Here is a 26,000-nt window from a genome sequence, read left to right on the forward strand (position 1 = left end):
TTTAAACCCTAGTTCCTTTATAGTCTTAGTAACACGATTTTGTTTAATTGACTTGGTTAGCAAGTCTGGCACTTTATAAACACACAGTGTAACGGTCTTGGCTATCCAAGGCGTTATAGTTGTAGAGTTGATGTGGTGGAAAATGAGGGTGATAAGATAGAATTTACTAAGAAGAAAACTATGGTGACAGGTGGAAAACAAGCAGTTCGTCAGAAAGTGAAAAAGATCTTTAGTGATAAAGCTCGATTGCTTCATGAGCGGTAGAAAGTGCCAAAAATATGCAATACTAAGAATAGACCATCTTCTCATGATACTATGGCTCTCAGGGATATGAGGGGTGGTTTGGATCCAAGTTGAATATTTAAGAAAACAAGCGTCTGGCTAAAGGACGTTAACGACAGCGCATTTGGAGGCATTCCAATCTTTTATTTGCATTGTTTTAGTTTTATTTAAGTTTTGGATTATGAACACTTTAATTTTAGTCTTTTGAGTATTTATTTTTATTTGATTTTAATTTCTATTAAATATGAGATTAATTTGAGTTGCAGTGCTACTTCGGGCTCGGGCAGAATGAACTATGGGATAACCTAAAAAATTTCTTTCCCCATTTTCGATTCACCATCTCAGTCTGTATTATGTTAAGCAGTCTGAGGTGTCAGGTAAGTTTCTTTTCCTTAGCTTTTATTTAAACATCGGGGACAATGTTTAGGTTAAGTTTGGGGGAAGAGATTTATTGTTTTGTATATATTATGTTATTTTGTTAGTCGTGTTGTTTTGCGTTTGTTATGTTTTTTCTAGGTTGTTTAGAGTGTTAGTTGAATCAAGTTGACAATGATTAGAAAATGATAATATGATTGAATGATGTGCTGTATAAATTGAATGGGAATGAAGCTATAAAAATCTGTGCTTGGTTGAATATTTCTTGCCATTTTTACATTGTATACTTAAATAATTGAGAGCTTAATCATGATTTTTAATAAAATTTGTGTTATTGACCAATTTGTATGCCTGCTGAATGTTGAAATAAAAAAAATATGAAAATGTTGTTATTCTAGAACTTGCTTGCTTGCTATTTGAGACGAAATCCTAGATGATGCATGCTTAGGAAAATTATTTAGGCAATTCTTTGGAACGTTTGTGCCTTTCAAGCCAACCTTGATTTATTGAATCCTTAGTTACCCAATTTTGAGCCTAATTTGATTCTTTTTGTTTGACACCTATTTTGAGCTTATTTGAAACTTTGTTATTTTTCCTTCCCTTTGATATACCATGAACATATGAAAAGTGATTGGGGGATGATTTGTAATGGGGTTTATATTTGGAAATTTGTGTTGATAGAAGAAGAAAAATTAAGAGAGAGAGAAAGAAAAAGTATATTGAATATGAACTACACTCCAATTGAAAATACAGAGAAATAAGTTTGGGGGAGTGTAGTATCATTAGAAAAAAATGAAATAAAAAAAATAAATTTATGAATTCTCTCTCAAAATAAGAAATATTGGGAAATTTGGGATTGGTTTTTGGGTTTTTGAGTGGATAAAGGTTGAATTGTTTGGTTGAGTGCTTATGGTACATTTTTAGGCTAAATGACTTTTTCATCTACCTTTACCTAAGCCTTCAATTATAAGTTGTGAAAGTCATATTGATTTCTGAGCATGTGTTTTCTACATTAGTGGAGATTAGTAAGTATAGCAAGCTTATGGGATAATGATATTAATTGATTGTAATGAAAAAAAGTTTGGTGAACATGAATTGATTCAAATGCATTTTATTTATTAATCATGATTTTGAGAGCTTTTATTTTTGTTTGGACTTAAGTGAATTGGAAGAATGTTTTGACTGAAATTCTAGATTGTAAGTTGATTTTTGTAAAGATTATATAAGTGTGTTAGTCATCACAGCTTAAGGCATGAATTATTGTTGTCGACTTGATTCTATTGTGTTGGTTGTTTAGGTTCTGAGTTTTGTCATGTGAGTTTATGTCCTTTGTTCGAGGGTGAACAAAGAGTAAGTTTGGGGTTTGATAACTCCATTTTAGTGTCATTTTAGGATGTTTTTTTTATGGTAATATTGAGTCTTTATGTTTGTTTTGTGCAAGATTACGCTCGTGTTTGTCTTTGTTGTAGGATGGTGTTATGAATTATGAGCTAAATGCAGAAAGAAGAAGAAATGGTAGAAAAATGGAACTTTTTGTGGCTGTTTGAGTCAAATTGGCATCAAGGAGGAGTTAGAAGAAGTTTTGATGAAGGTCGGACTTAAAATAGTCAAGTTTTGAAAAAAAAAATTACAGTTCGGCATGGGCTTAAGGGCCGCGACTTTAGCAAAGACAGAAACTACCCAAATTTTGCAGGAATTAATGTCGAAGCATGCCCTTTAGGGTCGCGGCATGATGAGTGGCAGAGAGCAAAGAAAATTTGGGTTTTCACACGGGCTGCGACATGGAGTTTAAGGGTCGCAGCGCTTGATGACAGAGGCGCAAATCTCCTGGGAATTTTGAAGACACGGGTCGTGGCTCGCCTCCCTGAAGAGAAAAAATATCTTATTTAGGTTTAAAACATTATAAATTAGGAGATTGATTAGGGTTTTTAATTACAAATTTTCATAGAGTTCTTGGATTCGGGATTAGCAGCTGTTCAACATTATTGATCTATTTTTCTTCACATTTATCTTAGTTTTTAATAGTTTAATTTTATGTTTCTGAACAATTGTTTTATGATTTTAGTCATGTATGATATGAACTAAACATCTGTTCTAGGGTTTAATGTAGTCACTTGGATATTTGTTAAATTTCTATGAAGTTTATATAATTTCCTCTTCTTCTATCCTTTATCTATATGATTTGTGCTTTATGCGTGTAGATAATTGATCACTATTTACATTATTTATGATTTTGATTCAAGATCCGAGAGGGGAGAGTTGAATATTCTATAATCATATAGACATAAATTGCATATAGGACGATAGTACCTATTGGGTTTGTGTAGCGTTTAGGGTTTCTATGTTTCATGCCTACTATATGTTAAAACTTATCACAGATATGTAGAAAGTTTGCATATAGGTTGAGATCTTTTCATCTTGAAAAAGAATTAGGATTGTTTTAGTTAACCTGCTATTAGGATAGAAATTGAAGAATTGTATGCGTTGATTAGTAAGATTAATAGGTTGAAAAGTTGATGAAGCTAATGCCCTAGGTTTTTAAATTCTTGAATCAATCTTTATTATTGCAAAGTTTATTTCAATTTTAAGTCTTAGTTTAAAAATAACTCTATTTTCGACAGTCAAATAGAAATTTAAAAGCAATTATTGGGAATTGGTTTATAGTCCTTATGGGAACGATACTTTACTTACTATTTTATTACTTGAATCGATTGTGTATACTTGCACATCATATTTTCGTGATCAATGTCTGAGGAACTTTGAGAACTTCACCAGCACGACTTCTTCCATTTTGATAAGGAAATACAAAATATGGCCCGAGAACAAGCGTCAATTCCCGAGAATGTCCAAGCATCAGACCGATTGGCGATAGTGGCGGCTGCTCCACTGGCAGGGAGACCACTGACAGTAAAGGCATGGTTTAGGACGCGCACATTAATGGAGGAGGAAGTAAATTTGGCCTCGATTCTCAATGATTCATCCTAGTACAAGGCCTCCAGATTCGAGGTGTAGCACATCCCAACCAAGTTGAAGAACTTGGATGCTCTGGCCACCGTAAAGGACCAGTATGGGATGACGGATACCTCATAAGGCTTTATCGGGGGTCAGAGAGGTCCCACCGTAGCGTCCATGGTTTCGGGGCCTGGAGTCAATGTAACGCCCTGGTTAGCCAAGACCGTTACACTATGTGTTTGTAAAGTGCCAGACTTGCTAGTCAAGTCTATTAGTTGAAAGCGTGTCTACGAGACTGTAAAGGAACTAGGGTTTAAGATATTTTGGTCTCAAAAGCTACATTTTCATTAAGAAACATTGTTCGCTAACACGGGATCCCAAAAATATTAGTTTAAAGGCCGTTTACAAAAGTTACAAGGTTCAAATACATAAACCAGCCATACTAAGGCAAAACGAGCAGTTAGGTAATCCCTGTCCTGACTCACTCCTCGACCAAGGCGATCGAACAGCTGGCTATGTACATTTCACCTCGGAGCTCTCCACCTCAGGCTTGGTCCAGCTTGCCCTTGCCTTTACCTGCACCACGTAGCACCCGTGAGCCAAGGCCCAGCAAGAAAACACAACAACAACAAAGCATAAGCAATTAGCAATAAGTCAATATCTCACATCACATTACATAATCTCAACCATGTCATCAATCAGTATAATCAGGTATTTCAAATAATAAGCATATCAACTCACGTCATTTACAGTTTACAAATGATAACTAGGGCTGACGCCCTCAGGCTGCCCCCTTTGTTATCCCGTTGTCTTTGGCTACTAGTGGCCAATTTGCGCCCTGTGCGCTAATATCATGTACGGCACTCTTAGGCCGCTTTTACATGTCCCATGGCGTAATACCATCATTGACACGATACAATTCTTGGGAGCACTTAGTCCCATCACAAACATACAACCGGGTGCAGTTTTCTTACCTTTAGCTTTCAGATGAATTAGCTATGGGCGACACTCCTTGAGTGCGATCTGATCCTCGAGTCCTAGCAAGACACCTAGTCACAACCATAAGGAAAGACACCATTACAACCTTAAATGAGTTTCTAAGCCAAGTTCTAGTACTCGGAACATTGAACTTCACCAAATATAGTAAAAGACTCAACCCCGAGCACCTTAGGTTAAATTTCCAAGCCTAAAATCTTAAAATCCCAAAATCCCTTAAGCGCCGCGGCATATGCCACCCATGTCGCGGCATGGCCCCCAAACATAGCCATCCAAGGCACAAAAATAGGTAAGGGCCGCGGCATTGCTTGGACCATGCCGCGGCCCGCCCTTCTTCCTCAGCATGCAACACCCTTGATGGGCCGCGGCTCACCAAGAACCATGCCGCGGCTCGACCCTTCGAACCCAGAAAAAAACCACCATTTTCAATCCCTAAACCTCACCTTAAGCCACCCCAAAGCCCCTAACTCAAAACCAATTAATTCCCAACTTCTTTAACATGATCTAAGCAACATAATTCCCAAGACAACACAGCCCAACACACTTCAATCTCTTCCTTTCAACTTCTGAAATCCAAATGCTACAAACACCCAAACCAATCACTGAAACACAATCTAGAACCTCTAAACTTGGAGTTAGAACTCACCTTTGCTGTAGAATCACTTCACCAAGCTGTGGCCAAGCTAGGTCCCCAAGTTCCCTTCTTAATTCTGCCTTAGAACATCACAACTAAACATGTTTCAGCACTTAACTAAAACCCAGCTAAAACTCTTAATTCAACCACATAAAACAGAGTTAAATGCTTACCTTAATCCTGTTCTAGTGCTTGATAAATCCTTGAGCTAGACCTTCAGTTCCTCACCTCAAATCACAGAATCCAGCTTGTTTCCCCTTTGATTTTCTGTGTTTTTTCCTTCCTTTGGTTTTTCTCCTTAAGCGTGAGAGAGAGAGAGATAAAGCTAATTTAAGGTCGGTTTGTAAATTTATGTCTAGTATCTTCCTAAGTCTTCCAAGTATACCCTTAGTTTATTAAACTAATCCCAAAGCTCGGGGTGCCGGAAACGTCCCCGAGGCTAAAACGGTAAAATCCCCCAATAATCCCGCCTAGACATCCTAACCTCAATTATATCTCCAATTATTTATTTTCATCACCCGATAGTCTAAACCACTACCTGATACCTAAAATACCCCTGACTTGACCAAAGTCAATTATAATGCCCCGTTGTGACTTTTCCTGCTATCTAACCCTAAGATCGCCTCGAGTCGCCGGCTGCAGATTTATCCACATCATAATGTGGTTCTCGCATATATCACATATCATATTACCACATAATATAATCAATTATCATACAAGCATCATTAAACATATAATTACTCATTAAATCACAATTATTCCAGTAATGCCCTCCTGGCACACTAATCAAGGCCCTTAAGCCTTATTAGTGAATTTGGGTCGTTACAGTCAATCTCATCTACAGGCAGATGCCACACTCCCCTTGCACTAATATTTTGTAAATTTTCTAAGTACGTGGGGATAGCTCTGTTACAGCTAATCCCCAACAGCTATCGGATTCTCGCAGGCTTGTACATCTTGTACAAGCGCCACCATTGGCACGAGCCTTCCTCGACGGAGATCTTGTATCTGTAAAACTTTCAAGCCTGCCCAAAGAAGAAGGGCAGTGATCTGGACGCATTTTATACCCTGATGATGTACTCCAAATTCCACTACAAGGCTCCTTACCAGAACAAGAGCCATGCTTGGGATTTCATGACGGGTTTTCCCCTCTTTTTCAACCCAACTCTTCTATTATACTTTGCCAAAGTTGGTAAGTTTGATTGTCATTTCTCGAGCACTCTTTTGTCACTTAGGAAACTCAGACTTAGGTTTCTTTTGTTTACATGTTCCCTTTTCTTAGGCACATTCCTTCACACCCTGTGGGTGGCTTCATATCATGATCGCTTGGAGAAAATGAAGTCTTTCCCAGACGTGGTGCTGGAGCTGAGCCAGCTGGTGACCATGGAGAACCTAATCTAAGTGGGCCTTTTCCGTGAAGGCTAAGACATCGAGAACCTGGATCTCAATAAGTTTCAAAAATCCAACAGATCCAGGGAACAAGCTGCGAGGCATATTGAGCAAATAGATATGTTGGCTAGACGCGTGCATGCCCAGCAGTTTGCTGAAGAGCACCGAGAAACTGCTCGGACAATTCAAGCTGCCCATGAAGCTTGCGTCAAGCAGGATATAGAGTCGAGAGTTGGAGCCTCTGCCTCTAACTAAGGTAAAACTCTTCTCCTTATATAATTCTATTTCATTCAAAATCGGTTGATGAGGGATAATCCTCGATCACATGTGGGTTTCTCCCACAATTTTTTTTATGCGGCTTCTCCAACGATCGTCGGTGGACTCGGGAGGAGTATTATAATTACCAAGATGTCATAGATTGCTATCTCCACCATCTAAATAAGTGTTTTCCCCCTCTGAGCTTCATGCCTCTCGACGACGTGATCTCTTTCTGCGCTTCCTAGTTTTGTCAGTATGAAACCAACACTAACCAAGAGATGGGTGGGTTGATGAGCGCATTACCTCATTCAGTGCTTCACCCGAAGGTACCTTCTAGAGGTGGGGATCCCTGAGAAGTTCAAGTGTTCTCGGATTTTTTTGTTATTTTATTGCTTTATCTTCCTTTTTCTAGTTAGTTACTTTGCCCGTAATTCAGATTCAATTCTCCCGAAGACCGGAGGGTCAGAGGCCAAAGCGTCAAAGAGACCTTGAGAAGAGATGGCACCTCCTTTATCCTCAAAGCGACATGAAGTTGCTATAACTCCCCTTGATGAGCTTAGGGTGGTACCTGGTGTTCCACCGATGGAAGTGGCGACCACTCTGATATGTGATAACTCTTGAATAAAGAGTTATTTTTATACTTTTAAGCTTATAAATGTAGAATTAAGAAGAGTGATGAGTGCTTGTTTGTTATTATTTTTAGTTAATTTCTTTTCCTTTTTTGTGTTGTTGTGAGTTATTGTGTCTTGTTAGTTTTTTAGAGCTGAAAGTAGGAAATTAAGGAATTTATGCATGAATTTTTCCAAAGAAAAAGTGAAAAGTGAAATGGCTCTTAGTTGTTTAATTTGTGCTGAAATGTAAGGTTTTGCTGGAGCATTTTCAGCAGGATACAAAGAGGAGAAATTCAGCATATAAAGGAGAGACACATGGCACTATTAATTGAACTGGCAAGGAGTGATGAGGGTGGCGAAAAAATCAGAGAAAATGGACTGAATTTAGGAGTGATTTCTATAAGAGAAAAGGAAACTCACGTGAGAGGAAAGGATGGCATTTTGGGACATGACGAAAAAGGGTTTTATTACCCTAGCATCACAAAAAGAAAGGACAGCCTCCATTACCCAATTCAGCCATCTTTCAGAGAGAGAATCACCAAGTACAAGGAGACTTCAGCAATACAAAGAAGGAAAGGAAGAAAAGAAGAAGACGAGAAGAAGAGAATATTCATTCCATCACCAGTTTGGGCTATTTCTTTTATTTGTTTCTTATTCCTTTCCTATTTTCTCTAGTATTTTGTGATTTATTACTCATGGACATATTTGAATTTATATTTTGTGTTTCTCGATTTAGCCATGAACTAGATATTTTGAGGCTTGGATTATCAATGAACTCTATGTCTTAATTCTAAATTTCTAGCACTTTATTTCAGCAAATTACCCATTGTTCATTCAAATATGCTTATTATTGAATTATTGTTGTTGTTTGGCCATCAATTGCTAGATATTGAGTTATATTTGTACTGAGAAGTTTGAATATAATGGATAAATTTGAACGACACAAGTAGATAATGTTGTTAGATTATGTTTGTGAATATCATAGGAATGCGTTATTTGCCTTATGTAACAATTATGAATTGATGGTTAAATCTAGATTCTTAAACTTGATTGACATAGGAATATGTTTAATTAGGTAAAGAATTAATACCATAGGATTTGGAAAAGCTCTATGAACTTGTTTTGAATTCTTGTTAACCTTGGTAATTTTGCTGCAGCAAAACGTACAAGTCATTTAACATAGAGGGATTTAATAATTCAAGTCCATTTCAACCAGTTAATTTTATCTCACTTTCAGATTGGCATTGCAGTTTATTTTTAAGCATTTTTAATTGATCTCAAGTAGTGTTAGTTTACAAAATCAAAACAAATTAATTTGGTAATTTTGCAATTTTTTGTTAATTAATTTGTGCATTTAGTTTTAATTTGCAATCCATGTGGAGATGTTCTCAAATATTTATCACTTTGTTACTTATTTTGTGACTATGTATACTTCCACATAATTGATCAAATATTAAATCACAACAAGTTTTTGGTGCCGTTGTCGAAGATTGAAATTAAAATTTTGTGTATTATTAATTACTTTGCAATTTTTTTTTGCACTATTCTTGTTTGCTTGATCTTGTCCTTTGCTAGATTGATTCCATTGTATGAACGAGCATCGAGACTTTGAGCTAGCCCCTATTGACCATGAGATTGAGCGCACATTTAGAAGAAGAATAAGGGAACAACGGGCTCAACTTCACCTTGCTATGGCTCAAAAGGTGAAGGGGTTGAGGAGATTAGAGCTCAACATATGCTTAATGCGGCTGTTGGAGTTGTCAATGATGCAGCCAATGCTTTGAATGTTGCTAATGCAATTGTTATGGTCGATGATAGAGTCAGGGCCATAAGAGAGTACGCTGCCCCAATGTTTAATGAGCTTAATCCTGACATTGCTAGGCCTAAAATTCAAGCAGCTAAGAAGCCCGTGATGTTCCAAATGTTGCAAATAGTGGGTCAATTTAGTGGGCTGCCTACCGAGGATCCTCATCTCCATCTTCGTTCATTTTTGAAGGTCAGTGATTCCTTCATGTAGTAGGGTGTTACTAAAGAGGCCTTGAGGTTTAAATTTTTCCCTTTTTCTCTATGGGACAGAGCTAGAGCTTGGCTCAATACACTTCCTTCTGACTCGGTGTCTACGTGGATGAACTAGCTGTGAAATTTTTTATGAAGTATTTTCCTCCAACGAAAAATGCTAAGTTTCATAATGAGATTATTTCTTTTCAAGAGTTAGAGGATGAGTTAGTGTGTGATTCTTGGGAGAGGTTTAAAGAGTTATTGAGGAAGTGCCCACATCATGGTATTTCGTATTGCATTCAAATGGAGACTTTTTACAATGGTCTCAATAATTCCACACGCATGGTTTTGGATGCTTCAGCAAATGGGGCTATTCTCTCTAAGTCCTACAATGAAGCATATGAGATTTTGGAGCAGATTGCCAACAATAATTACCAATGGTCTAATGCTAGAGCCCCGACAGGAAGGAAAGTAACAGGTATTTATGAGGTAGATGCTTTGATAGCTCAAGTTTCATCTATGACCAACCTTTTATAGCCCATAAGTATGGGGGGTAATTTACAACCAGCTCCTGTGGCCCAAGTAGTGGATGTATCTTGTGTTTATTGTGAAGGAGGGCACACATTTGATAGTTTTCCTTCTAATTCTGCTTTGTTATGTTACATGGGGAATCAAAATGACAACTGCAACAATCCACATTCCAACTCTTACAATTCGGGTTGGAGGCAACATCCAAATTTTTCTTGGGAAGGTCAAGGGGCTAGTTCAAGTGGTACGACCATGCCTAAGAATCCTACTTATCCATCAGGTTTTTCTCAACAACAACCAAGAGCTCAACCTCCTCCTCCACAAGTTTCTCAAACAAGATTTTTGGAGAATTTGATGAAGTAGTATATGGCAGAGAATGATGCAATGATTCAAAGTCAAGCAGCGTCTTTCAGGAACCTTGATATTCAAATGGGGCAGCTAGCTAATGAATTGAGGAATAGATTACAAGCTCCATTGCCTTGTGACACTGAAAATCCAAGAAGAGATGGTAAAGAGCATTGCAAGGCGATCACTTTGAGGAGTGGAAAAGATCTGGAGTTGAATGAAAAAAATCTAAGAGCAAATCCGAGCCCACTTAAATCCAAACTAGGTGATCACTATGAGCATTTTACTCATAATACAACCTAACACCAGGCGATATATAGCATGGTCTGTCCTAGGCTGTTTTTCACGGCCTAGGCAACGCATCGCCGATGCCTCTGACTTTGTGCTCCAAATTTTGTTAAAACATCTCCAAATGCTCCCAAACTTCTTGGGTACTCTTATATACTCCAAAAAAACATTTTGGACCCAAAAAGATGATTTATAAATTTCTATACCAAAAGTCAACTTTCATATGTTGACTTTTATGAAATCGTTATTGTTTTTGCACCTCTTCGTGCCTAAACAATTTCACCATGTATTTATCCAATCACAACACTGAGTTCTCTAGTGCCAATCCTGTTATCGAGGTTACGGAGAAAGTTCCCTCGAGGCAGGACTAGTTTAGCTTTTTGTCTTTTTTATATAGGCTGGTAAGCCATGTTTTTGGACCATGAACAATTCTAATGCTCGAGCTCCTGAACACTTTTGTATAATTGTACATTGAATAGCCTTTTTATGTTCTATTTGTGTGCCTTCTTTGCAATTTTACTTTTTTGTACTTAATTTTTATACCTAAGTACATTGCTTAGTAATATCGGGTTTTACCAATTTCCTTACATAACTGGATGTTACGAAAAAAATTGATTTAATTCAACCCTTTTATCCACTTTGTTTGTGGGTCCAAATTTCAGACAAACTCAGGACTTTACGAGTCCCTTTTTTCAGCCTTGGGTACTCAGCTTGTTTCTCAAGTACTTGATCCTATGGTAGTAAGCTATGTTCCTGAGATTACTTTTGGATAGACTAGATTCTATGGCACTAGGTTTACTCTAAGGTAACCCATATGGGTTCCTCTCAATGAGTTTTTAATTTATTTTTTTGCGAGTTCCTTTTTTTAGCCTCAGATGCTCAACTTGTTTCTCGAGTACTTGATCCTCGGGTAGTAAGCTAAGTTCCCGAGCTTACTTTTGGATAGACTAGATTTTATGGCACTAGGTTTACTCAAAGGTACCTTGTGTGGGTTCATCTTGATGAGTTCTCTAGGCTCATCAACTCTCGCAAGCTTTTATGACACCAGGTTTACTCTTAAGGTACCCCGTGTAGGTTCCTCTTATTGAGTTCCCTAGGTCTTACTCCACGAGCAGTTATTCTCGTAAGATGACTAGATCCTTACTTATACCCCCAAGTGATCGGAGACTTAGGTCTTCATTCAATTATCAAGATCTACGAGCGAGGACATCCTCGAGTGATACATTAAAAAGAAAAAGAAAAATAAAAAATACAAAATACAAGCTGAATTTCATCTATCGTGTTTTGTGCACACGATTTACATTACTTTTCTGTGGGCTAAATACATGATTTACAGAAGGAATACATCATTGCTTGTATCACTGGTTATACCAATGGAGGTGCTCGACATTCCAGATGTGAGGGATTGACTCCCCATTTAGTCGAGCCAACTTGTACGTCTCTGGACAGATAGTGCTCTCGACTTAGTAAGGGCCCTCCCAGTTTGGGCCCAACACTCCAACAATTGGGTCTTGCGTTGCCAAGAAGACTCATTGCAACACCAAGTCCCCAACTTCAAATTTTTGAACCTTCACTTTAGAATTGAAGTACATGACAACCTTTTGTTGGTAAGAAGCTACTCGGAGTTCAGCTGCTTCTCAGAGTTTTTCAACAAGGTCCAATGATTCCTGAAGTAAAGCGTGGTTGGATTTTGGGTCATACGTTGTTCATCGGTGCATGGATATTGCTGCTTGAATTTGGAGTATGGATTCATACCCATAGGCCATGGAGAAGGGTGGGTGGCCTGAGGATGTCCAAGCAGTACGATAACTCCATAGTACCCTAGGTAACTCCTCGAGCCAAGCACCTTTCGCTTGTTCAAGCATTTTCTTTATAGTGGCTTTAAGGGTCTTATTAAAAGCATTCACATTTCCATTAGCCTATGGATGAACTATGGAGGAGAAACTCTTAATGACTTCATGTCTTTCACAAAAATCAGTGAACAAATCACTGTCTAATTGTAGGCCATTGTCGAAGAATTTCTTCCTTGGGAGCCCGTCGTGACAAACAATATTTTTTATGACAAAGTCCAGTTCCTTCTTGGAAGTGACAGTAGCGAGAGGTTCGACTTCAACCCATTTCGTGAAGTAGTCTGCTACCACAATTGCGTACTTTACTTCTCCCTTCCTTGTGGGGAAGGAACCAATTAGGTCAATGTCCCAGACTGCGAAAGGCCACAGACTTGTCATCTGAGTGAGCTCGTTAAGATGAGCTAGGGGATGTTAGCATATCGCTAACATTTGTCACATTTCTTGACATACTCCAGCGAGTCACTGTTCATTTTAGGACAGAAATACCCTTGTCACAAAATATCTTTAGCGAGACCTTTCCCCCAGCGTGGTCTTCACAGAAGCCTTCGTGTACTTCTTGGAGGATGAGCCGTGCTTCATGCTTGGACACACACTATAGTAATGGCAATGATGTAACATCCCAAATTACCTTACAAGGCTTAGGGCCTTGATTAGGGGGGCATGATGGAAATTTATGAGAATTATATGTATATGTGATATATATGTGTATGATTATATGATTACGTGAGTTATATTATAATATGACTAGATATGCATGTTTTTGTGTATTAAATGTGCATGCGGTCGTGTTTCTTATCAGAAGGGAAATTTTCGTAATTTGGCCCGTTATGGGTATTTTTGGAATATATGTGCATATATGTGATATATGTGTGAGACCACATTATTATGTGGATATATTTGGGTGACTCGGCACGAGGCGATCCTAGGGAGCAAGTTAGCGGGGAAGTCATAACGGGATCCAATACACGACTCAGGGTGAGTCAAGGGGTGTTTTGGGTATCTAGTCCATTACTGGGTTATCGGGTAACAAGAATGAATATTTGAGGATATATTTGGAGTTTCGAGAGTTTTGACCATTTTACTAGGGGACGTTTTTGGGACCCCGAGCCTCGGGATTTGCTTAAGGTTACTTAGAGTCTAAGTAAACCTCACCAACACAAAAAAACTACACTCACCCTCACATCACTCTCTCTCTCTCTCTCTCTCTCTCTCTCTCTCTCTCTCTCTCTCTCTTGTTGCTTGAGGAAATTCTCTGAATTGTGAGAAGGAAAGGCTTAATCAAGAGGAATTGAGGCAAGTTTAGGCTCAGGATTGCTTGAGGAAAAGCTTAGATCGCTTAGGGCAGCAAAGGTAACAATTTCTAGCTTTAATTTCTTGAATTTTCTCTGATTTTAGTTAAGTTTCAGAGTTTAGAAACTCATTTTTGAATTTTGAGATTTGAGGAGGTTTTTGGCCAAGCTTTTGCATGGGTTTTGATGATATTGGATTGCTGAATCGTTTGGGAACTTTGTTTTTGGGATCGAGCTATGTTTGGATAGGTTTATGGAGGGATTTGTATTGAGAAAAATGGAGGAAAAATAGAGTTTTCAGGTCAAGCCGCGACCCTATTCTTGGGGCATCGCGACTCTCTTGAACGAAGGAGAAGCAGGTGGCTTTAGGGCTTTTGAATCACAGTGCCTGCTAGGGCGCGCCGCGGCGCTGATGCAGGCAGGGAAGAGGCACGGGCCTCTAACTTGAGTGGGTTGTGACTCAAATGTTTGGGGGCCGCGGTGCTTAATGGATTTTGGGCCTTGGGGAGGTTTTGAGTGCGGGAACTCAAACCTAATAGCTTGGGATCGATCCTACTACCCGATTTAGTAGGATTCAATGTCCCGGAGGCTAGGACACGATCCAGAAGCCTTTATTTACTTATTTTTATGGGATTCTATACTTGTTTGTAACTAGGTTATCGCTAGAGGCTCAGAACCAGGATCATGTTTGAGGGTCGTTCATAATACGCTTTGCACTCGGACCTGAGGTAAGAAAACTTCACCCGGTCTGCGTTTAGGGTGAGACCCGATTATAGTACAGAATTAATGTTATGTTGAGAATGTTTTATTAAACATATTGAATGTGTTGTGTTTACCTATGTTATGCAATAATTGTTGAGTTGTATATCTGATTGGGGAAGCTCAACTTATAAGCTGAAGGTCTATTTGTGTTATCTGATGAAGTGCTTGGCTTAATAGTTAAGGGTATAGTCAGTTTTAAAGAACTCGACTTATTAGCCGGATGTTGGGACTCGACTTATCAGTCGGAGGTTAAGACTCAACTCATCAGTCAAAGGGTAAGACTCGACTCATCAGTCGAAGGTTGAGACTCGACTTATCAGTCGAATGTTAAGACTCGACTTATCAGTCGATGGTTAAAGGCATGACTTATCAGTCAAAAATTGAAAGACTCAACTTATTAGTTAAAGGTTAAAGGACTCGTCTTATGAGTCGAGAGTTTAAAGGCTTGGTTTAGAAGTCGAGGGCAGTAATAGCGTGTTGAATGTTGGTCGATAGGGTTAAGCTGACCCAGAAGCGAGATACACGCTTGGGCGCCCCTAGGGACGTCTAGAATGTGAAGCATCAGACCTGTTTGGCCAGCTCAAAGGCTGGTTATGTGAGAGATGGGCAATAAAGCCCTAGTGCGACTATATAGTCACTTATATGAGTTGAATGCATGCATGAGTAGGGTTATTACTGCTGGCACTCTAGTTATGATTCTATGATCTAATAATGTATTGCTTATAAGCATGTTTATGTTTTCTTGCTGAGCCTTGGCTCACAGGTGCTAAATGGTGCAGGTAAAGGAAAGGAAAAGCTAGGCTAACCATGAGTTGGAGAGCTTCAGGGGCAGAGTGTACATATGCAGCCTGCTCGTTCGCCACGACCGAAGCTATTAGTTGGAACTAGGGTTGGACCCTGATTTTTGCCAATTTTGTATTCTTTTTTGGGTTTGTAACTATTTTTAACTATGATGAGATCCCATATATGGAAGTTAAACGCTTTTAATAAAATGATTGACTTTTGACAGTGTAACGATCCTTGGTTAGGAGGACGTTACAACTTGATATCAGAGTGGTTTAGGTTTATGTGTTCTTGATATTAGTTAGGCATGTGCACTCACTGCTGAAGACAAGCTCGACTCTGGGTTGAGTAACTATTTATGTTAATTTGTGTTACCTGCTTAATTGACATATGAATGTCTAAAATTCATGCATGTTTAAGGAGCATAAGTTATTCTGATAGGGCCTAGTCCTTCATTGTTAAATGTATGAAAAGATTTTGCTTATTAGCACCCTAATTGAGCATGGATATAAATTGACTTGCTTATTAGCATGATTGTTGTATCTGAAAGATATCGAACTGCTTATTAGCACTGTTATGGCATGTGTATGCTTAACTATTTGGTGTTGGGCCATGGGAGTGATGCTGGGCACCTTTATTGTTGTTTAATGTGTCGAGTCATTAATTGAAGATAGACTTGGAAGTATGCTTCCAGGGCAATGAAATGAGCCAGTCGGCACTGGAAGTCAAGTCAGGGATAACGACTAGGGTCAGAACCCTCCGCCAGCTCCTGAAAATTGGCAACAGGTGCTTGTTGATCTACAAGCTAGGATACAGAGGCAGGATGAAGAAATCCTTTTGTTGAGGCAGCAACATGTTCCAGCAGGGAACACTACATTGGTTATGCCAGCTGCTATCGCACCAGTATTACAGCAACAGCCAGGGGCTAAGAATAGGTGGGAGCCTCTCTATGAGCGCTTTAGGAAACAACACCCTCCTACCTTTGAGGGAGGGCTAGATCTGCTGTGAGCTGAGTAATGGATTGGTATGAACACCTCCATCCGGGACTTCATGGGGGTGGTAGGTAATGATAGAGTGGCCTGTGTCACATTCATGTTTAGGGAAGATGCCCGAATCTGGTGGGAAGTGGTATCCCAGACCAGGATGTGAAGACCCTGAGCTGGGAAGAATTCAGAGGACTATTCAATGAGAAATATTACAATGATATAGTGAGAGCTACAAAGGCCAATGAGTTCAGCAATCTGGTGCAGGGCACCATGACTGTTACAGAGAATGTCCTAAAATTTGACAGGTTGGCCAAGCTCGCTGCAGACTTGGTGCCAACTAATGTGATAAGGAATGAGAGGTTTGTTCGAGGGATAAAAGTTATGATAGCCCAGGATGTTAAAATTACTTAAGTACCTGGAGTGTCGACTTATGCTTAGGTAGTGGAGAAGGCCCTTACTATTGAGGGCGCTAAGAACTGGCTCGAGAACGCGGCCAGAAGGGACATTAGGAGGGTGGGACCTCCCTTTACTGGAGCTGGTAAGGGCGGAGGCCCTAATGACCAGAAGAGGAAGACCCTAGATACCATTATAGTTCCAGGCCCAGATAGGAGGCCTCAGGGTACACAGGTTGGCCGTCAAGGTGGCAATGAAAACTGGAGGACTTATCTAGAATGTGCCAGATGCAGGAGACGTTATCTGGGAGAGTGTCGTGCGAAGTCCTGTTTCTTATGTGGCATAGTTGGGCACCTCAAGAAAGATTGCCCAAGAGCGAAGAAGGAAGAACTAAAGAAGGCAGACAACTTGACTCCGACTTGAGTGTTTGCATTGACACAATCAGAGGCTGAGGCTCGACCCTCAGTAGTAACAGGTCAGGTTTCTAGAGTTGGCACTTCTTATTCTGTTTCAATTGATTCTGGGGCTACACATTCATTTGTGTCTAGTAGGGTGATCAATAGGTTATGTAGGCCATGGGAATACTATGCAGTGGGTTTTGGAACCTTGTTACCTACTGGGGAGCTAGTGGTTTCCATGAGATGGTTCACGTCACTACCGGTGGCAGTGGATGGTAAAGAATTGTCAGTTGAGCTGATAGAGTTGGTTATGAGCGACTTTGATATGATCTTGGGTATGGACTGATAAGCCAGATATGGGGCGACAATAGATTGCAAGAAGAAGATGGTAACCTTTGAGCTTGAGGGTGAGGATCCCTTTGTATTCGTAGGCACTGTGCATAGACCTCGTATAACTATGATATCGGTACTTAGAGCTAGAGACCTACTGTAGGGGGATGCATAGGATTCCTAGCTAGTGTGGTGGATACCACTTAGGTCGTGTAAATGGGACTAGGACATGACAGAGCAGACTAGTCTGTGAGTTTCTAGATGGGTTTCCAGAAGATCTACCAGGGTTACCTCGACTCAGGGAGATAGAGTTTGTGATTGAATTGGCTCTAGGGACAGAGCCAGTGTCTACAACACCTTATAGGATGGCTCCTACAGAGCTGAAGGAACTAAAGGTTCAGTTACAGGAATTACTAGACTTGGGTTTTATCAGGCCCAGCTTTTTTCCATGGGGCGCACCAGTTCTCTTCATGAAGAAGAAAGACGATTCTCTGAGGATGTGTATCAACTATAGAGAACTAAACAAGTTGACTATCAAGAACAGGCATCCTCTGCCAAGGATTGATGATTTGTTCAATCAGCTACAGGATATAACGATATTCTCCAAGATAGACCTTTGATCTAGTTATCACCAGCTGAGGATCGGGGAGGAGGACATATCGAAGAAAGCTTTTCGCACCAGGTACAGGCATTACGAGTTTTTGGTGATGTCATTTGGACTGACTAATGCCCCAATAACATTTATGGATATGATGAATAGGGTGTTCAAAGATTACTTGGATTGGTTCGTGATCATCTTTATCAACGATATACTAGTATACTCTCAGTCAGAAATAGAGCATGAGCAACATATTAGACTACAGATGTTGAGAGAGCACAGGCTGTATGCAAAATTCAAGAAGTGCGAGTTCTGGTTGCTACATTTTACTTTCTTAGGTCACATAGTCAGTAAGGATGGGATTGTGGTGGATCCAGCAAAGATTGAGGCAGTCAGAGATTGGCCAAGGCCGAAGAATGCTTCAAAGATAAGAAGTTTCTTTGGATTGCCAAGTTATTACATACACTTTGTGGAAGGGTTTTCCAAGATTGTGTCACCACTGACAGAGCTGACGGGCAAAAATAAGAGGTTTATATGGTCTGAAAAGTGTGAAAATAGCTTCCAGAAATTGAAGAAGGGTTTGATCACCGCTCCAATTCTGAGCCTTCCTACATATCAGGTCAAGTTTATGGTTTATTGTGATGCCTCGAGGCAGGGCCTAGATTGTGTCCTTATGCAGTCAAGGAAGGTGATTGCCTATGCATCACGTCAGTTGAAAGAGTATGAGCAGAGATACCCTACACATGATCTAGAACTTTTAATGCCCCGACTATTTCTAAGACCTCAGACCATTAAAAACTACTATGACATAACTACTATTTTGAAATACATTCATATGAAATAACATAACTTTATTCAAAACCCAAAATATTGTACGAAATACAAAATATGGTATGAAATATAAAATGTGATATGGGATCCCATTGTTTATAAAACATAAAACATAAACTTTGAATTTATTTGTTTAAATACTAAATGCGAAAATACATAAACATAATTTAAAATACTTTAAACAACGTCATCCTCGATCCTCACGCAGTCCATTCATCCTCAACACACATGCCAAGCTGCCACGAATCCTTCTCGCCTTCCATGTTCATTTTCCTGCATTATTCTAAAAAGAAAGGAATGAGCCTAATGCCCAGCAAGGAAAATCTACTAACAACATATATCATAAATCATAAACATAAGACTATATCATAAACATATACTATAAAACATATGACTATAAAAACGTATATCATATAGGATTACAATATTAATGGCCATTAACTCATTTACATGGTATGTGATACAACCATCTAGGTCCTCTGTCTACTAATCGAGGTAGGTTAGATCACAACTATAGTATATGATAACCCATCTAGGTCCTCTGTCTACTAATCAAGGTAGGGTAAATCATAACTCTAAACCATGAAAATGATAAAAATTCTTGGGGCTTGTTATGTAAGCAAGTCATATGCCCAAACAACTACAACATAAATTCTTGGGGCTTGCTATCTAAGCAAGTCATATGCCCAAGGACTACAAAACATATTTATACATATACATATCATAGCATAAAAAAATATCATAACATAAACATATAAACACATATAATCTAACCTATTTTCCTTACCAAAAATCGGGATATGGAGACAAGAACGGGATTTGGAATACTCCTAAAATCAACAGTAAACCACGAGTTTCTAAAGAAAAAGGAGATGAAAAAGAGAACTAAACCATCAAAGAAGAAACTTACCGAAAAGAACCTTAAGTTTCAAGAAACTTAAACACCTAACCAAGAATCATAACAAAGAGTTAGGATCTGGAAGAAAACAAAGAAAACTAAAGAACTATGAAAAACTGAACTTAAGGATAAGAATACCTTGGATAACTATGACTTGATCTACACCTCCATACCAAAATAACACTATATATCACTTCTCAAGTGTTTAGAAAAGCTTAATTTGGAAAAGCTTTTATCCCAAAACCCAAGTGTTTCTCTCTATAATAATCTTAGCAGCTTGGAGGCTCTGAAGAGTGCTTGAAGAATGAGTGAAATGGCTGAGTACTAGGTCCTATTTATAGTTCAAGGAGTGAAACTAACCCCTTTTAATTTGAATAAATAAATGAATATAAAATGAAAAATATTTGAATTTTTGTTCGGCAGATGCCCAGAACTCGGTCAAAATCGTTCAAAGGCAGGTCCAAGTGGTTAAGGCTGTTTTTAAATTTAAAAACCTCAAGCTTTCAAAAATACATGCCAGGGGTGATATATCACCTACCCTGGGTGATATATCACCTAGACCTATATCCCGAGCCCCATTCGTTCGTTCGTTCGTTCGAAGTCAACGTGTTTTCCGTATCTCCCGTAGGCAATATATTGGCCCCTATAGCTGCGATATATCGGCATACATTGATATATCAAACACGTATTTGTACTTTTTCAGCATATTTTGAATTGATTAAACAGCTTTGACTGAGTCAAAACGTGATCCTAACAGTTGCTGGAAGGTTCTAGAGCTTCTAGATCTTTTTTTAATTAAACTATTCATCAAAAATACTTAAATCCTTAATAAACATGATTATGAAAAGTGTCACATTCTTAATAATTGTATCTAAACCTTAGGTTATAATAAATAATATTTCTAGGACCAGCAATATTAATCAAACCTTTTGTTATAATTAATATTTCTATACTATAGGTTAAAATTATAAAATCCATAACTGTTGCTATGAGTTTCCAACTAAGTCCCGGCTTGAACCAAAATCAACGGAAACTAACATACTACAAAATACTACTATTAAGTAAAAAATTTGGGACACTACAAACTTGCAGCAGTGGTGTTTGCACTGAAGGTGTGGCAGCACTATTTATATGGTGAGAAGTGTAAGATATACGCAGATCACAAGAGTTTGAAATACTTCTTCACCCAGAAGGATTTGAACATGAGGCAAAGATGTTGGTTAGAGCTGGTGAAGGATTATGATTGTGAAATCCTCTATCATCCAGGAATGGCCAACGTGGTAGCATATGCATTAAGCCGGAAGGGTCTGAGACAGTTGTATAGTGCCAGGCAAATATCCAGGGAGTTGGCTGACGATATGACTAGAGCAGGGATTGAGCTAGTGGTTGGCCAGTTGGCCAACATTACCCTTCGGTCTACTCTTTTGGAGAGGATTAAGGAGAAGTAGTTAGGTGACCCACAGTTGGGAAATATCAGAGGGGACGTCCTGGCTGGAGTAGCTAAGGACTACACATTGTCAGACACTGGCTTATTAAGATACAAGGATCAAATTTGTGTTCTGATGGACACTGGGATAAGATGGGAGATTCTGGATCATATTACCCTTTATTCTCTACATCCGGACACCATGAAGATGTACCAGGATCTGAAAGTTTTATATTGGTGGCTTGGGATGAAGAAGGGCGTGACCAAGTACGTGGCAAGGTGCCTGACTTGTCAACAGGTCAAGGTAGAACATCAGAGGTCAACAGGACTATTGCAGCCTCTGGATATCCCAGAGTGGAAGTGGGAGGATATTACGATGGATTTTGTAGTAAGATTGCCCAGGACAGTGGGCTAGCACGATTCAGTCTGGGTTATTATGGATCCGTATACGAAATGAGCTCACTTTCTACCAGTAAGGATGAATTACACAGTTGAACAATATGCAGATCTCTATGTGAGAGAGATAGTTTGCCTTCATGGGACTCCAAGGTCTATCATGTCTGATAAGGACCCTATTTTCACTTCCAAGTTTTGGGTAAGTCTACAGAGGGCAATGGGTACACAACTGAAGTTCAGTACAACTTATCATCCTCAAACTGATGGTCAGTCTGAAAGGACCATCCAGATACCGGAGGACATGTTGAGAGCATATGTATTGGACTGTAAAGGGTTCTGGAGTAAATATTTTCCTCTAATAGAGTTTTCCTATATTAATAACTACCAGTCGACGATTGGAGTGGCACCTTATGAGATGTTGTATGGTAGGAAGTGCAGGTCACCCATTCACTTGAATGAGATGGGTGAGAGGAAATATTTAGGTCTTGAGGAAGTTTAGAGGACCACTAAGGCTATTGAAAATATTAGAGCTTGGATGCTTGCGTCTCAGAGTAGATAGAAGAGTTATTCAGACCCAAAGCGGAGGATGTTGAGTTCCAGGTGGGAAACTATGTCTTCCTTAGGGTTTCACTACTGAGAGTGATGAAGAGATTTGGGAATAAGGGCAAGTTGAGCCCTAGGTTCGCTGGACCATTTGAGATCGTGGAGAGGATTGGTCAGGTGGCCTATAAGTTGGCCTTACCCTCTGCACTGTCTAGTGTGCACAACGTATTTCATATATCCATGTTGAGGAAGTATATATCAGATGGGACTCATGTATTGAGTTATGAGGATCTGAAACTAGAGACATATTTTTCCTATGAAGAACAAGATTATACCTTTAGTTAAGGTATTATGGAGGAACAACAAGGTCGAGGAAGCGACTTGGGAGCTGGAGGTAGATATGCAGAATCAGTATCCCAAGCTGCTCAGGTAAAATTTCGAGGATGAAATTTCTGTAAAGAAGGGATAGTTGTAACGTCCTAAATTACCTAATAAGGCTTAGGGCCTTGATTAAGGGGCCAGGATGGAAATTTATGCGAATTATGTGTATATGTGATATATATTTGTATGATTATATGATTACGTGAGTTATATTATAATATGACTAGATATGCATGTTTATGTGTATTAAATATGCATGTGGCCCCGTTTCTTATTAGAAGGGTAATTTTCATAATTTGGCCCGTTATGGGTATATTTTGAATATATGTGCATATATGTGATACATGTGTGAGACCACATTATTATGTGGATATATTTGGGTTACTCGGCACAAGGTAATCCTAGGGAGCAAATTAGCGAGGAAGTCACAACGAGATCCAATACCCGACTCGGGGTGAGTCAAGGGGTGTTTTGGGTATCTAGTTCATTACCGAGTTATCGGGTAACAAGAATGAATATTTGAGGATATATTTGGAGTTGGTGAGATTATGATGGAGTTTCGGGAGTTTTAACCATTTTGCCCTCGGGGACGTTTTTGGGACCCCGAGCCTCAGGATTTGCTTAAGGTTACTTAGAGTCTAAGTAAACCTCACAAAAAAAAAAAAAAAAACTCAGCAAGCACTCACACTCACATTACTCTCTCTCTCTTATTTCTTGAGGAAATTCTTTGAATTGCGAGGAGGAAAGGCTGAATCAAGGGGAATCGAGGCAGGCTCAGAATTGCTTGGGGAAAAGCTTAGCATTACTTAGGGCAGCCAAGGTAACTATTTCTAGTTTTAATTCCCTGAATTTTCTTTGGTTTTAGTTTAAGTTTCAGAGTTTAGAAACTTTGTTCTAAATTTTGAGATTTGATGAGGTTTTTGGCCAAGCTTTTGCATGGGTTTTGAGGATATTGGACTGTTGAATTGTTTGGGAACTTTGTTTTTGAGATTGGGCTATGTTTGGATAGTTTTAGGGAGGGATTTGGATTGAGAAAAACGGAGGAAAAAAAGAGTTTGCAGGTCGAGCAGTGGCCCTATTCTTGGGGCGCCGCGACTCTCTTGAATGAAGGAGAAGCAGGTGGCTTTAGGGCTTTTGAGTCGTGGTGCCTGCTAGGGCGCACCGCAGTGCTGGTGCAGGCAAGGAAGAGGCTCGGGCCTCTGACTTGAGTGGGTCACGACTCAAATGTTTGGGGGCCATGCGCTTAAGGGATTTTGGGCCTTGGGGAGGTTTTGAGTGCGGGAACTCAAACCTATGGGCTCGGGATCGATCCTACTACCCGGTTTAGTAAGATTTGATGTCCCAGAGGATAGTACTCGGCCAGGAAGCCTTTATTTACTAGATTTTTATGGGATTCCATACTTGGTTGTGAGTAGGTTATCGCTAGGGCTCGGAACCAGGATCATGCTCGAGGGTCATTCTTAATACGATTTGCACTCGGACCTAAGGTAAGAAAACTTCACCCGGTCTGCGTTTAGGGCACAACCCGATTATAGTACAAAATTCATGTTATGTTGAGAATGTTTTATTAAACAAATTGAATGTGTTGTGTTTACCTATGTTATGCAATAACTGTTGAGTTGTATATCTGATTGGGGAAGCTCACCTTATAAATTGAAGGTCTATCTGTGTTATCTAATGAAGTGCTTGGCTTAATAGTTAAGGATACAGTCGGTTTTAAAGGACTTGACTTATCAGTTGGATGTTGGGACTCGACTTATCAGTCGAAGGTTAAGACTTGACTTATCAGTCGAAGGGTAAGACTCGACTCATCAGTCGAAGGTTGAGACTCGACTTATCAGTCGAATGTTAAGACTCGACTTATTAGTCGAAGGTTAAGACTCGACTTATCAGTCGACGATTAAAGGCACGACTTATCAGTTGAAGATTGAAAGACTCAACTTATTAGTTACAGGATAAAGGACTCGGCTTATGAGTCGAGGATTTAAAGGCTCGACTTAGAAGTCGAGGGTGGTAATAGCATGCTGAACACTAGCCGATAAGGTTAAGCCAACCCAGAAGCGAGATACATGCTTGGGCACCCCTAAGGACATCTAGAATGTGAAACATCAGACCTACTTGGCCAGCTTAAAGGTTGGTTATGTGAGAGATGGTTGCTAATGTCCTAGTGTGACTCTATAGTCACTTATACGAGTTGATTGAATGCATGAGTGGGGCTATTACTGCTGGCATGCTAGTTATGATTATATGATTTGATAATGTACCACTTATAAGCATGTTTATGTTTTCTTGCTGAGCCTTGGATCACGGGTGCTAAATGGTGCAGGTAAAGGAAAGGAAAATCTAGGCCAGCCATGAGTTGGAGAGCTTCAGGGGCAGAGTGTACATATGCAGCCTGCTCGTCTGCCACGGACGAAGTTATCAATTGGAACTAGGGTTGGACCCTGATTTTTGCCTCCTAGGTCAGCTTTTTGTATTCGTTTTTGGGTTTGTAGCCATTTTTAACTATGATGGGATCCCATGTGTGGAAGTGAAACGCTTTTAATAAAATAGTTAACTTTTGACCCAAAATTTTAGTGCCTAAACTTGTGGAGAGTTTATTACACGATTTAAACTCAAATGACTTGTTTAGCGAGTTAAGCACTATTTAAACTACATAGTGTAATGGTCCTTAGTTGGGAGGACATTACAAATGAATACCCACACATGTATAGTTTTCTACCCATGATTACATGTTGATGAGCTTGATAGAGTAGTTTCCGAAAAACTTTTTTGTCATGTGGTAATTCTATGGCGACAAGGTATCTCGTGATTGGCTCCATCCAACTATCCTGAGGCTGGACTATTTCCACTTCCTCAAGATTTGTGATGCTTAGGGAAGCCAAGTAGTCAATTAAGACCACATTGAGCATCTCCACATCTTTAGTTGTAGCTAGCTTGGCTAGAGCATCAACGTTGGAGTTATGTTCCTGAGGAGCTTGTTGGATGGTATATCTCTTGAAGTTGTGTAGCATTTCTTGGGCATTGGCCAGATAGGCTGCCATCTTGGTTCCTCGGGCTTGATACTACCCGAGGGCATGGCTCACCACCAGTTGGGAATCACTGTAGATTTTGAGTCCCTCCACTTTAAGCTCTTAGGCAACTCGTAATTCGACTATGAATGCCTTGTATTCGGCCTCGTTGTTGGAGGCTTCAAACTCGAATCTAAGGGTACTGTAAATCATGTGCCCCTCTGATGACTCCAAAATTAGTCCTGTCCCGGAGCCATTTTCATTGGACGATCCGTCCACGTGTAACTTCCACAGTGGCTCTTCAATTATCCTAGTGCATTCAGATATATAGTCTGTCAGTGCTTGTCCTTTGATGGTAAGATATGTTGAATTGACTAAGTTCGACTTCCCATTTGAGGAGTTTCCTGAAGGACTCTGGCTTCTGGATGACCTACCTCAAAGGGTGGTTGGTGAGCACTTTGATGGGGTG

The 26,000-nt window shown here is 39.6% G+C and overlaps 1 non-coding gene across 1 annotated transcript; it reads right to left on the reverse strand.

Annotated features, from left to right (window-relative positions):
• Positions 1 to 9,676: 9,676 nt before the first annotated feature.
• Positions 9,677 to 9,782, reverse strand: LOC133787752 (small nucleolar RNA R71). The gene has a single exon (XR_009872753.1). It is a non-coding gene; the product is annotated as a small nucleolar RNA R71 (small nucleolar RNA).
• Positions 9,783 to 26,000: the final 16,218 nt, after the last annotated feature.

Source organism: Humulus lupulus, chromosome 6, assembly GCF_963169125.1.
Source record: "Humulus lupulus chromosome 6, drHumLupu1.1, whole genome shotgun sequence".
In the NCBI taxonomy this organism is placed as follows: domain Eukaryota; kingdom Viridiplantae; phylum Streptophyta; class Magnoliopsida; order Rosales; family Cannabaceae; genus Humulus; species Humulus lupulus.